This window comes from Brachyistius frenatus, unplaced genomic scaffold (assembly GCF_029030835.1).
Source record: "Brachyistius frenatus isolate BFR_SWC_R1_liver_20210118 unplaced genomic scaffold, ASM2903083v1 Contig_160, whole genome shotgun sequence".
Classification (NCBI taxonomy): Eukaryota; Metazoa; Chordata; class Actinopteri; family Embiotocidae; genus Brachyistius; species Brachyistius frenatus.
Genome location: NW_027210759.1, coordinates 15,001 through 28,651, shown reverse-complemented (window position 1 = coordinate 28,651; position 13,651 = coordinate 15,001). Strand labels below are relative to the sequence as shown.

At 41.4% G+C, this 13,651-nt stretch overlaps 1 protein-coding gene across 2 annotated transcripts in view; it reads left to right on the top strand.

Moving 5' to 3' along the window:
• The window catches only part of LOC138631597 (BCAS3 microtubule associated cell migration factor-like), a 212,482-nt gene that overhangs the window by 183,834 nt on the left and 14,997 nt on the right, over positions 1–13,651 (top strand). The gene's annotated exons all lie outside the window — the stretch shown is intronic.

Genomic DNA, 13,651 nt, shown 5'->3' with positions numbered 1-13,651 from the left:
GAGGAAATACAGCGTGACTTCTGTTCAGAGAGAAATAAAGAAGCTGCTCCGTTGACGTGCTGCTGCAGAGCTGTGATGCTGTTTGAAGCACCGCAGGTTGTTCTGCATGTTCATGTAAAGTGTGATCGTCTGACTTCAGGCGCAACACCTTCCTGAAAATGTTTCACAATAAAAGCCTTTATATTAATGGTTTCTTTCTTATAAAAGGCTGCAGAGCTTTTAGTTTGAAAAACACAGGAAGTCTTGAGTTTCTATTGACCTGTAATACAGTAACTGACAACGTAAATGAGAGCGGATTATAAGCTTCAAGTGAATCAGTTAATACATCTTAAAAGTAATTATGATCAATCTAAACTGTTGTATTTGTTTTTATTGAATGAAACACTTTGGATCTTCAAACAGGTAAAATATGAACATGGATTTAAACCAGATCAAGTAAAGTGAAAACTGTATTTCCTCAACAGGAGAAATCAGTGGTGGAGCGTCGCTCCGTCAGCAGAGCATCATTTCACAGTAACTGTTGGAGGTGTGAAGACAAACAGAAAACGTTCTCAGAACCTGTTTAGTTCTGGAGGAAACTCTCTGAGGGGAAGTTCCTCTGAAGAAAGTCCTGACAACTGTTTGGTCTGAAAACATCTCATGCAGCTCAACAAGATTGTTTTTAATATTAAAACCAGTAGAGGGGCAAAATACTGGGATGAGATGTTACTTTGAACATTTATTTTTTTCCATAACAGGATCAGCATGAAAGCTTCGCTGACACATCAACAGCACGAAATACGTCCAGCTGTCGGAGAACATCTGCTTCTTTGATTAAACGTTTGAACTTGTACAAACATACGTAAAGATTAATATTACATGAAACAACTCAAACAAGAGGAAGCTAATAATACCCCTTTTCAAAGATTGATATTACTATTACACAGTTTTAATAGTGGGATCTGTTTCGGATCAGTTCAGCGACTACGAGACTGCAGCTTGTCTCTAACTGCACCAACAAAAAACGTCATGACTTCTTTTGTAGCAGCAGCAGCAGAGGCTGATGGGTATTGAAGTTTTCAGGTCGAATAAATGCTGATAATCTAAACTTTACATGATTGTAAATTTTAGAATATGTCAAATTTGTTGTACTGTTTATCTACCAGGCAAAAAGTGTTCACAACTGTATCAGCATCAAAACGTAATGTAATGTTGGATTTCTGCATCTTCTATAATTACAATTTTTACAAACTCAATCAGGGTTTGTAGAAAAGCATTCTTTAAAAGGAAGGTATCCAACAATGTGTGCATAATAGGTAACACGGGGATTTGTACTGAAATATCTCAAAGTTTCTCTGAGGTCAGTCAGAAGTCTGAAATTGAGCCCAAAGAAGATTGTGAACTCTGTTCTGTTGCGAAAACATTTGTAGAAAGGGTTTGGGTTTAGATCGGTGCTCTGCCCGACTGGTGCAGGGTACTTTTAGCTCTAATGGATTACGAGCAACTAAAACTTTTCCGAAAGCAGCTCCTGAACATGAAACACACATGCCCACCGCTTCAGCAGAGCGGACTGTTTTCTTTCCCACCGGACCACGAGGTTTGCTCTGCGACACAAATACACACCGTCTTTCCAACCTGATTACATTTCACACTTGTGTTTGTATTAATAACCTTGTGGGAACTCAAAAATTAGCCCTCAAATATCACACTGAATTTACCAAAATTAGTTGACCCCCCCCCCTTCCCCTCCTCCCTGCCCTCGGCTTGGCCCTGTGGGATTTAGAGAGGAAGAAGGAGTGAGGGCCAAAGATGAAAGTGTCTGGGGATCTCAGCAGAATCAAAAACAAATCTCCGGGAGCGTCAGGGTTAACCCCTTCGGCCGTCGAGCACTTTGAAGTGTTTGGTCATACAGTTAATTGTCAGAGCTGGGATTAGAGAAAGGTGGTAACAATTTAACCCGGGCAGCGAGAGAGCAGAGCGCCGCCGCTCAGGCCTATCAGGTGTTTGCAGATGTGGTGTGTGCCTCGGGAAAAGTGACAGCAAATTCCTGCAGATGAGAGGAACGCTTAACCGACCCATAATGCTTTGTTTGCTCAAGCTGCCATCACATTGTAATTGGTGGGGAGGGGGAGCAGAAACCAGCTGATTGGACAGCTGGTGCGCTTAACTGTTAGTATTTTGGACGGTATGCCGGCCCGGGCCGACGGTGCTCTCTGCCTCTGAACAGACTCTGAACACTTCCATTCCTGATGGACAAAATCCTGAAGAAAACAACTGAACGAAGCTGCAGTTTCTGCATATGCGGCGCTCACATTGTCCTCAGTGTCCTCAGTGTCCTCAGTTGATGCTTCAGGCATGGAATTTATCCTTGTTAGCAAAAGTATTCAGCTTCAATCAGTGAATATAATGATGGCAAAAAACATATTCTAAAAACCACTGTAATCATCATGTCCGTTATTTTTCTTTCCCTTCTCACAATGTTTTTCTTCGTATGCATCTGTTTGTTCAGCACACAACAATGCTGGCCTCTTTTATGAAGTGTCTCCTTGAAATGATCTTCATGTGCAACAAATCTGAAGCAGAAAATACAGTTTGAAAGAAACGTAATTGTGACTGCGTTCCATTTTTTTTTATGAACATAACAACTCTGGAGATGTTGAACAGAAAGCAGCAAGAAAAAACCAACCAGCAAACATCAGAGTTTTTAAAGCAGATGTATTTTTATTTTGGGTGGTGAATGCCCGTAATGAAAGTAGGAAGATCATCTGACTGGGAGGCTTGACTCATCAGTCAGGATTTTTTTTTTTTTTTTTTTTTGTGATTGTTTCCATCAAAATTTTTTGATTTTGCAGCTGATTTTCTCAAAAATTGCGATGTAATTTGGAGATTTTAAAGTGATTTTGTTTTGCAGGTATTAGAAAAAGTTGCTAGTTCACAAAGAAAATGTGATTTGTTTTGAAGCCCTACCTGATAAAGGAACAAGTCTGTAATCACTTCCTGTGATAATAATCCTGCTGCACATCACAGAAATATTTTAATTCCAATCTTTTTTATGTATTTATTGAACTTGGAGAACCGTGGAGATAAAAGGTCCTAAAAGCTGCGTATGTTTCCAGAACAGAGCGTCTGTGACTGGAATATAGAAACAAGGACTACATCAGCCTTTCAAAATAAGAGCTTTAGATGCTGTTTAATTCATGTTCATTCAACACATAGACCTGCTGGATGAAACAAACAAAGAGACGTCTCTGACAACTGGACGTGTGGAGAAAACTCATTTAACATCCAGTAATATGGAATCACTTCCTTTGATCACAAACATTTAATCACATCATTTTAATGTGAAGAACACATTTCCCACGAACCCCATCACTTCCTGTTTCTCCTCTTGTTCCGGTTTCCTCCGTGGGAGATGAAAACAGGAGCAGAGATTCTGATGACGAAATTTAGTTTGCTTGAATTTGTTATTGCGATCGCAACTGATTAACCGCTGCAGATACAGTTCACATGTGCGCAGTATAAAAGCTACCAGACAGGTGTTTTTAAAGATGTTTCACTACGGTAGAAAAAAATGGAAATGAAACACAAGTAAAAAGTGAATCTGTTCAATGAGACCGGCAACCGGTGGAAGTCAGAATGAGTCACTGTTGTTTCTTGAAGCCGTCTGCTCGGACGGTGTTTCAGGCTGAAGTCCTGACTTGCTTCATGCTGCCGGTGAACGTCACATCAGCGTCCCGTCGTGTTGTGTCGTCCCTCTTTCTGCCTCTCTGTCTGTTCATCCGGACCAAACGACAGTCGATGGCCTTTTTTTGCAGCAGCAGTGTGTTTGTGATCCGCTGGTACTGATCCCAGCTGTCACCTCTGCTTTCTGTTGGTCCTCTTCAGGTAAAAACAGGCCGTCTGTGACTCCCAGCTGAGTTTGCGTTCAGAAGACACTGGAACCTGTTTGCTCAGTCTTTTCTCTCCTCCAGCTGTCTGCGAGCCGTGCAGGCTGCTGTTCGACCACCTCAGCAGTGCACGCCACAACATCTCAAATGGTGGGTGCTCATCACAGTGTGTCTGGTCATCTGGAAGACGTTTGGAGTCTTACAGGGAAACGTCTCAGTCTGTCTCGGTGTCCTTTCCTTGTTTTGGTAATGCACATATAAAACCAATCTCTCATTTCCGTCTGCTATTTTACAGTTGCTCACTAACAGTGGTTTTCCACGCAGTGTCATAATACATTCCTGTTGATGTTAAGGAAGCAGAAATGCAGGCAGAGATATCATTGGAGTGATTGTGGATCTGTAAAAGTCTGAAACAGTAAGTGAGCCAAAATAGGACATTTGTGAGCTTCACCCATCACATTTAACTCTGTTCTTCTTTGGTTTGATTTCATTGTCAGTAGTTTTAAGAAATTATTACAGAGCGACATCTAATGAACCAGAAGTCGACCCTGTTGTTGATATTGGACAGTTACAGCTACATGACCCTGAATTATAGTCATTTTGAACTCGCCAACATTTTGAAATACATTTATGTCCACAGTCGGTCATCTTCACATGGCAACTACGTTCCCTGTGGAGTTAGATTTACATATGCAAACTAAACACTCATGCTGGCGAAGGATATTTTAAAGCCACACTCGATTGAAGCGAACACTGCGTGGTCTTTTGGATGAAGGTCGCCCATCCACCGCCCCGACCTCCTCCTCCTCCTCTCCACTTCACCAAATCAAGGTTGCACTTCTCCCTGCACTCACACTGAAGTCTGGCAATGAACGTAAATCACATCCTGCTGAATATTTCAGTTTATTCAACAAAGTAGTTCCGACCAACCCTGCTCATCACTAGAAATATCCCTCCACCTCCTCAATGGGAACATAGAATTAGAACTGAATTTCAAATAATATGTAATATAATGTAGTTTCTACTTGTTACAGGTCTATTAAATGACCCATTTGGTGAAATTGGGTCTCTCTTGGTCCTTTTCTGTCCTAGCGGCGGCTAGCTGGACCGGTTTGGTTTTAACACACGACACAGTGCTAAAATCTTAAAAACACATTAGTCCATGGATATCTTTGTTCACCAGATATCTTTGTTCATCAGATATCTTTGTTCACCGGATATCTTTGTTCATCACATATCTTTGTTCATCAGATATCTGTGTTCACCATCAGATATCTTTGTTCACCATCAGATATCTTTGTTCACCAGATATCTTTGTTCATCAGATATCTTTGTTCATCAGATATCTTTGTTCATCATCAGATATCTTTGTTCATCAGATATCTTTGTTCACCAGATATCTTTGTTCACCAGATATCTTTGTTCACCAGATATCTTTGTTCATCACCAGATATCTTTGTTCATCAGATATCTTTGTTCACCAGATATCTTTGTTCACCAGATATCTTTGTTCACCAGATATCTTTGTTCATCACCAGATATCTTTGTTCACCAGATATCTTTGTTCATCAGATATCTTTGTTCACCAGATATCTTTGTTCATCATCAGATATCTTTGTTCATCAGATATCTTTATTCATTGGATATCTTTGTTCACCAGATATCTTTGTTCATCAGATATCTTTGTTCACCAGATATCTTTGTTCATCAGATATCTTTGTTCATCATCAGATATCTTTGTTCACCAGATATCTTTGTTCACCAGATATCTTTGTTCACCAGATATCTTTGTTCATCACCAGATATCTTTGTTCACCAGATATCTTTGTTCATCAGATATCTTTGTTCACCAGATATCTTTGTTCATCATCAGATATCTTTGTTCATCAGATATCTTTATTCATCAGATATCTTTGTTCATCAGATATCTTTGTTCATCAGATATCTTTGTTCTTCAGATATCTTTGTTCTTCAGATATCTTTGTTCATCAGATATCTTTGTTCATCAGATATCTTTGTTCTTCAGACATCTTTGTTCATCAGATATCTTTGTTCATCAGATATCTTTGTTCATCAGATATCTTTGTTCTTCAGACATCTTTGTTCATCAGATATCTTTGTTCATCAGATATCTTTGTTCCAACCAGACTGAGCTAGCTGATCAGTTTAGTGTTTCTATGTTCTGTATTTATTCAGTTGGAGATGAGAAATCCTCTCTGTTGCTAGGGTGGTTGCTAAGGGTCCGACTACTTCCTGGGGTAGTAAACATGGAGTATGTTACATAAGAGTCTACTGACGCGACTGATTGTTTTTCAGTTTGTAATACATACCCCATATGTTGCCATGGAAACGGAGATCAAACTTACAAAAATTTTCAAAGTGAATTGCTCCACAATATGAACACATTTAGATTACATATTTCATTTAGTTGGTAACTTGTTGTATGATTGAAATATTACACTCGAGGGTGTGTTTTAATGTGATTATTTGTACACAAGCACTCCGGTCCCGACTGCATCGCTGAAACACACCCACTCATGTAGCTTCAATGAACATAACTCAATGGTTGCAACCATCACTGGTGATGACAGTAAGCTCAAAACTAGTTAAAATAATAAGTTTGTAATTGTAGTTTCAGTGATTCAGATCTCGTCCCAGAGAAGAAGGCCATGATCACCTGGCCTGTAAACGGTCAGTAGTTGTGTGGCCATGATTCTGCTGCCCTGACAGACTGTGACAGCTGTGTCCTGTATCAGTGCTTCGGCCTTTGTGTTCAGGCGTTAACGGAAGTGCGGCTGAGTTTTGTTGAAGGCGTCTGAGTCTCAGGTTTGATCGGCAGACAATGTGGATGGCCGCACATGACCCGCCCCCCGCTGGGAGGAAGAATAGGCCTGTTGTTCCTAAAACAGTCTGCTGGTTAGAGCTGCAGCCAAACAAAGATTCTGGACCGTGAGTTAAAAAGAGGAGATATGTCCGCGTCATAAACTTTAACTGTGATGAATCTGATACAGTTAGCTTAACTATGTGCTGAATGTGGATACAATATGATAAACAACCTCATCGGAGCCAAACCATTGTACCTGCAGTGAATACAGACTCAATGTTCAGTGTAGTCAACATCATCAGTTGTTGATTCAACACGTGATCATTTCTCGAGCTTTGTGGCTTCATCTCGTTTCATTGGGGGAGGAGCCAGCGGTGGATCTGACCGATCTGATCGGAAACCTAACGATACTACGTCCCGCCCACCGATAGCTGTAACCTGACTGCACCACAGGCCTGTCAATCAAACAGACACGCCCCCAAAAACAGGTCTTCTTGAATCTTCTTTTCTAATGAATGAGGGATTATTTTCAGATGGACCTCCAGAAAACTAATAAGAAGGAGTGACTTTAGCTAACAACACCGAGATAACTGATGGACACATTTTATTCACTTTGGATTTGATGATAGAAGTTGAATGGGAGTCTATGGAGCCGGAGGCTTTTTGGAGCCGACCTCTAGTGGCACTCGCTGGTATTGCTGCTGAAGACACTTTTGCATTGGAACCATTTTACAGACCTGAAGCTACGAACTCTTTTATAAACAGTCTGTGGTTGTTCCGTACAAAGTTTGTATTACATAATCATTCTGTATTAACATTGGAAGCCTACAACAGGATCCATTTTGACTGGATTTGGTTCAAGACAGCAAATATGTGTTAAAGACCGTTAATCACACAGCACAGAAGTCTTTACTTTTTTGAAACTTTTTTCTCTTTGAAAAATGTACATTTTGTCTTTTAGAGCTGAAACTAATGGCCCTTCTCTTTGTTAGGTATTCTGTGTATTTCTAATTTTTCTCAGCAACTGATTTACAAACCAATAATTTGATCTATAAAACGTGAGGACCACAGTTTCCCAGAACCCATGACAAGATCTTCAGATGTTCTTTTTGTTTTGTTTTTTAACCTAATAAATTCCATTCATACTATACAACACATTTCAACCCTGAATTGTTAAAACAAGAACTTTTGTCGTCATAAAACAGGAACATTAAAATATTTAACATTTTACTTATAGAGCATAAAGCAGTAATCAATAATAAAAAATAAAAAAATCTTAAGTATCTGTGGGTTTAAAGATTTTGGCAATATGTAGACCACAAGTTCAAAATATTGAACATTGTTAAGCTTCAGTCCAAAAAGTAGTACAAGTTTTGACAGATCAAATATATGGTCAGTTGTGTAGAGCTGAAAAACATACTCTAGAAGGACCCGCGGCCCGCTCGCATGGTGCCAGTCGAGCTGGATATCAGCGCCACGCGCTGCCTCTCTGGCACCATCAGGTCCATTTAGCTCTGCCGTTCAACCCTTCACAAACATCCACCCGACACCGTATCACAGCATTTCATTCCCTCCGCTCATATTGCTGCTGTATCTGTCTCTCTTCCTGTTTATTTCATTTATTACGACAGTGTCTCGTTTTCCTTCTGGGTTTTTAAAGGAAGGCCGTTCACATGTTTGAGGTCTGTGATCTAAATATAAGGCAGCTTCATTCACTCGGGTTTAAGTGCAGTTCTGTCTCTTTCCCGGCCTTCCTGATTCAATTATCTTTTATCTTTTTTGTACACCACTGCTTTATTGCTTAGCTGTGTTTAATTGCTTATGAGGCAGCTTTTGCCAGCTGTGTTTTATATTCGTTAAGGTTTAATTTCTCGATCCAGGTTGCATTCAAAAATTTCCAGAAAAGATTTTTTTTTTTTCCTGTCCTCATCTTCTTGTTTGTGCATTTTTCCTTCCCTCTGTCCTTCCTTACTCCTCCTCTTCCTCTCTAACACTATCCATTCTCTTTCTTACCCCCCACCCCTCTTCCCGATGGGGGTGTTGTTTGTAAAGCATTATAATTTATAACGGAGCAGAGTGGATTTAATTTCAGTGCGCAGGGGCTCGCCAGCAGGGCGCCAGCCTGCAATCAGGGGAATCAGCAGCTCGCACAGGGCCTGCAAATACACACACACACACACACACACACACACACACACACACACACACACACACACACACACACACACACACACACACACACACACACACACACACACACACACACACACACACACACACACACACACACAGAGAGCAGACCCCCACATAGAGCCAGCTAGAATGGAAAGTATTATCAGTGGCCACAAACGGACAGTGTTTCTCGTCACCCAACTCCCTGGATGCTCCCTCCGCGGCTCGGCACCTTCTCAGCTTCACTTTCAGCCCGGCTGCAGCTGCTCTCGCTCTTTCTTCCCCTCTCTGCTCCTCTGTAATTTCTCTGTCTGCGTCTGGCTTACATTATCTGCATCTTCCTCCCCTCCCCTTTCTCTCCCTCGCTTACTCATTGTCTCTCATTACCACTCATTACCTATTTGTTGGGGGGTAAGAGGCTCTCTCATCATAGACTCAGCTGCCTTCCAAAGACAATGAAGGTTCACCGGGAGGTCAAATCCAACTATTAGTCCTCCCAGGTCCCTGTCAAATATTTGCTTTTGTCCCTCTCGTTCTCTCCATGCCTTCTCTTCTGCCCCGGGGGGGCCTTTTTTTTTCCACCCTGCCCATTTGCCAGTTGCAATTTCCCCTTCATAAATCCTGCTTCTTTGGCAAACTGTGCCAGACGGTGGGATGATCCTTCCTCGCAGAAGGTCAGAGACCGAACAAGAGGAGGAGGAGGAGAAGATAATGTTTCTCTTTCACTTGTCGTTTTGAGGACACAAACTGTCAGTTGGACAGCAACCCTGAAAGCTGACATGACAGATATAAGTTAGCTGATGTTAGCTCGGTGCACGTACAGTAGAGCTAGAACTGGGTTTACGGCACTCGTATTTCTTACCAGAACTTTCCCCTCAAATGATGTCTTTGAGTTTGCGCTCAGAAAAGATCCTTCTGCCTCAGCTGTCTGCTAAAATCCAATCACTGTCAAACAATTCTCAAAGATTGCAGCCATGTCATTTTTCTAAGTAGCTTGGAGCTGCGCTGCATTATTATTATTATTATTATTATTATTATTATTATTATTATTATTATTATTATTATCATGGATGATTGTTTGTTGAAGGTTTTATGGAGTTAAAAGGAGCAACAACATCAGTGAAATCACACAACATCCCTAAAATCTCCTTGTTGTCCATATTGAGCAGATTTCAGACAACATGTTAAACCGATGTTCTGTAACCGTCCAAAACTATTCTTAAATTATGATTATGATGGGAAGCTCATTTTAAGACTTAAAATATATTCTAGTTGCAGTTTATTATACGTAGAAAAAGGGAAAAAAGAATCTGAACTTACTCTTTATTATGAACTGAACGTAACTGAACCAAACTATGGTGGCGAACATGCTGTTTACACTCTCATGCTGCCTCCTGTGTGGTGGCGGCTTATACTTTGGCACAGTCAACCTGCAGCTACTTGCTTCGAACTGACTCCCCAGGCTGGTTTGACCTCAGACGGGTTCACCAGCATCCGTTTCCAGATACAGAACAATGACTCAGCCTCTCATCGGAACCAACGGTCCTTGCACAAGGTTGCTGTAATTTATATGGAAGAAATCATCTTTCTGGGTGGAACTCTATGCTGTTAACCTGCTGTGATGTAAAGTGCTGCTTGAAACTGCATCCACACTTAACAGGGATCTGGACTGCAAGTAATTCACTCCCATTTACCTCTAAAAATAGATGTGTGCAAACCAGAATGATAATTTAGACGCAAAGTGTGCGAGATTACAAACTACTTCAATCTCTTGTTACAAATGTGACATATCAGCCAAATGCACAACATATGGGACTATTAAATGTATGTGAAGTGGTCGCGTTACCTCAAACCTCCTTCGTCTTACTGCTGGTGGTAGATCCACCGGTCCACCAGCAGAACAACCCTGAATGTCCGGTTCTCGACTCGTCGATCTTTCTGTCCATTTTTGTTTTCACTGGTTGTTGCTCCGGAAAAACCCGAATGTGTTCCCTTAAAGCTTTGAACTTCACTGCTGTAGCTGGTTGTGTCTTTCTTCCCGGGAGTCTCTTTGATACCTCCTCACTGGACTCTCTCCCACTTTCAATCATTGGCTGATATCACGTCAGAAGGCATCATGGAGGACGTCGGAGTGAATCCATATCCATGTCCATTCAAATAAAAGAAAAACAAAGCATCAAAGTGCTCTTTAGCCTGTTCCTAGAAGTGGTGTGTTAATATTATTGCATTGCGCTCGTGCACTCTTACAGATGATGTCGTGTTTTGCAATACTACACACGAGTAAATCTCACCTCATCTTGTTCGTATTAGTTTGCTGCATTGCTGCTGTGTTTTATCCTCTGGGATGCAGCTAGTTTTAATCTGAGGCTTCAGCCTCCGTGTTGTTCTGTTCCTGCTGTTATATTAGGATGATTGGACATCTGCTGTGGGGGCGCTAAGCTGGGAACACTAGTCCAATCTCCAATAGGACATTTGTGTGACACCGCAGGCTACAGCATCATTGTCCCACAGTGAGTGTACGGTTCACATATACAGTGAGAAGTACTGTAATCACAGGAATGCACAGAGGATCAGTCTATGAACTTGGAATATTAAATGAATATACAAACACGCACTATTTTGTGTGATTTCACGTCTGGTGCACATCTGTATTATTTCTGGTCTCTATTGGGAATTCGACACCATCTTTCTCCATTTAGTGTAATTAATACCCTGCCTTTCCACTCTTCTTGGATTTGCTCGCCTTTATCTAACCCCAGCTAACGACTACAAGAAATGCTTTATGAGCTCAGAAGAATAACATACAAGCACAACACACACACACTGCTGAAGGTTCGGCACCAGAAAGCCACAATTAGCTCATTTATATTTGCTGGACGTTTTTTAACCACATGAATTGGACAGGAAGCAGGTCATTTCTCTCCCTCTTACATGCTCCAACAGCGAAAGTTCAGAGGAAGGGCTCATCTCATAAAGACTCCAACCTTTTTTTTTGGCAATATCTGATCACCTCATCCCTGCTCCATCCTGTCTTTACAAAAATGAAACAGCGTGCTGTGGATTAGTGCACAGATGAAAAGGGTGGAGTTTGACACTATTTAAAAGTGTTCGAGGATAAAGAGTGACATACAATCAGTGAGGAGGATGACATCCAAGTGCAGATTTGCAGGAAAAGAAATTGGGCAAAGAACAGACACAGGACAAAGGGATTAATCAGCATTTTAGAGCTCACTGATTATGCATGAAACTAAGATATATAAAGACCGAGATACTGTAGGAAAACAAGCGCCAACGCTATGATTCCATTATTATTGATTATTGATTGTGTTAGTCTTCTTCAGATTTAGAAATCTGATGAAATGTTCACAGAGATTCTCACGTCCAGTTTAATTTTACTATAATTTCAATTGCGTGTACATCTGTATGTACATATGTTTGTTTGTTTGTTTGTTTGTCCTTCGCATATCTCGACTATTGCTCGACCCGTCTGCTTTAAACTTGGTGAGAGTATTGCTGAGAACTTAAGGGAGTGCAGTGGTGAATTTGGTGTGATTTGGACATGCGATATGTTTAATATTAGGGGCGGAGACCAGACATGGACAAAAGGACATTATACAGTGGATACGGAAAGTATTCAGACCCCTTTAAATTTTTCACTTTTTGTTTCATTGCAGCCATTTGCTAAAATCAAAAAAGTTAATTTTATTTCTCATTAATGTACACTCAGCACCCCATCTTGACAGAAAAAAACAGAAATGTAGAAATTTGTGCAAATTTATTAAAAAAGAAAAACTGAAATATCACATGGTCATAAGTATTCAGACCCTTTGCTCAGTATTGAGTAGAAGCACCCTTTTGAGCTCGTACAGCCATGAGTCTTCTTGGGAACGATGCAACAAGCTTTTCACACCTGGATTTGGGGATCCTCTGCCATTCTTCCTTGCAGATCCTCTCCAGTTCCGTCACGTTGGATGGTGAACGTTGGTGGACAGACATTTTCAGGTCTCTCCAGAGATGCTCCATTGGGTTTAGGTCAGGGCTCTGGCTGGGCCAGTCAAGAATGGTCACAGAGTTGTTCTGAAGCCACTCCTTTGTTATTTTAGCTGTGTGCTTCGGGTCATTGTCTTGTTGGAAGGTGAACCTTCGGCCCAGTCTGAGGTCCAGAGCACTCTGGAAGAGGTTTTCTTCCAGGATATCTCTGTACTTGGCCGCATTCATCTTTCCTTCAATTGCAACCGGTCGTCTTGTCCCTGCAGCTGAAAAACACCCCCATAGCATGATGCTGCCACCACCATGTTTCACTGTTGGGATTGTATTGGGCAGGTGATGAGCAGTGCCTGGTTTTCTCCACACATACCGCTTAGAATTAACGCCAAAAAGTTCAATCTTGGTCTCATCAGACCAGAGAATCTTATTTCTCATAGTCTGGGAGTCCTTCATGTGTTTTTTGTCAAACTCTATGCGGGCTTTCATATGTCTTGCACTGAGGAGAGGCTTCCGTCGGGCCACTCTGCCATAAAGCCCCGACTGGTGGAGGGCTGCAGTGATAGTTGACTTTGTGGAACTTTCTCCCATCTCCCTACTGCATCTCTGGAGCTCAGCCACAGTGATCTTTGGGTTCTTCTTTACCTCTCTCACCAAGGCTCTTCTCCCACGATTGCTCAGTTTGGCTGGACGGCCAGGTCTAGGAAGAGTTCTGGTCGTCCCAAACTTCTTCCATTTAAGGATTATGGAGGCCACTGTGCTCTTAGGAACCTTGAGTGCTGCAGAAATTATTGTGTAACCTTGG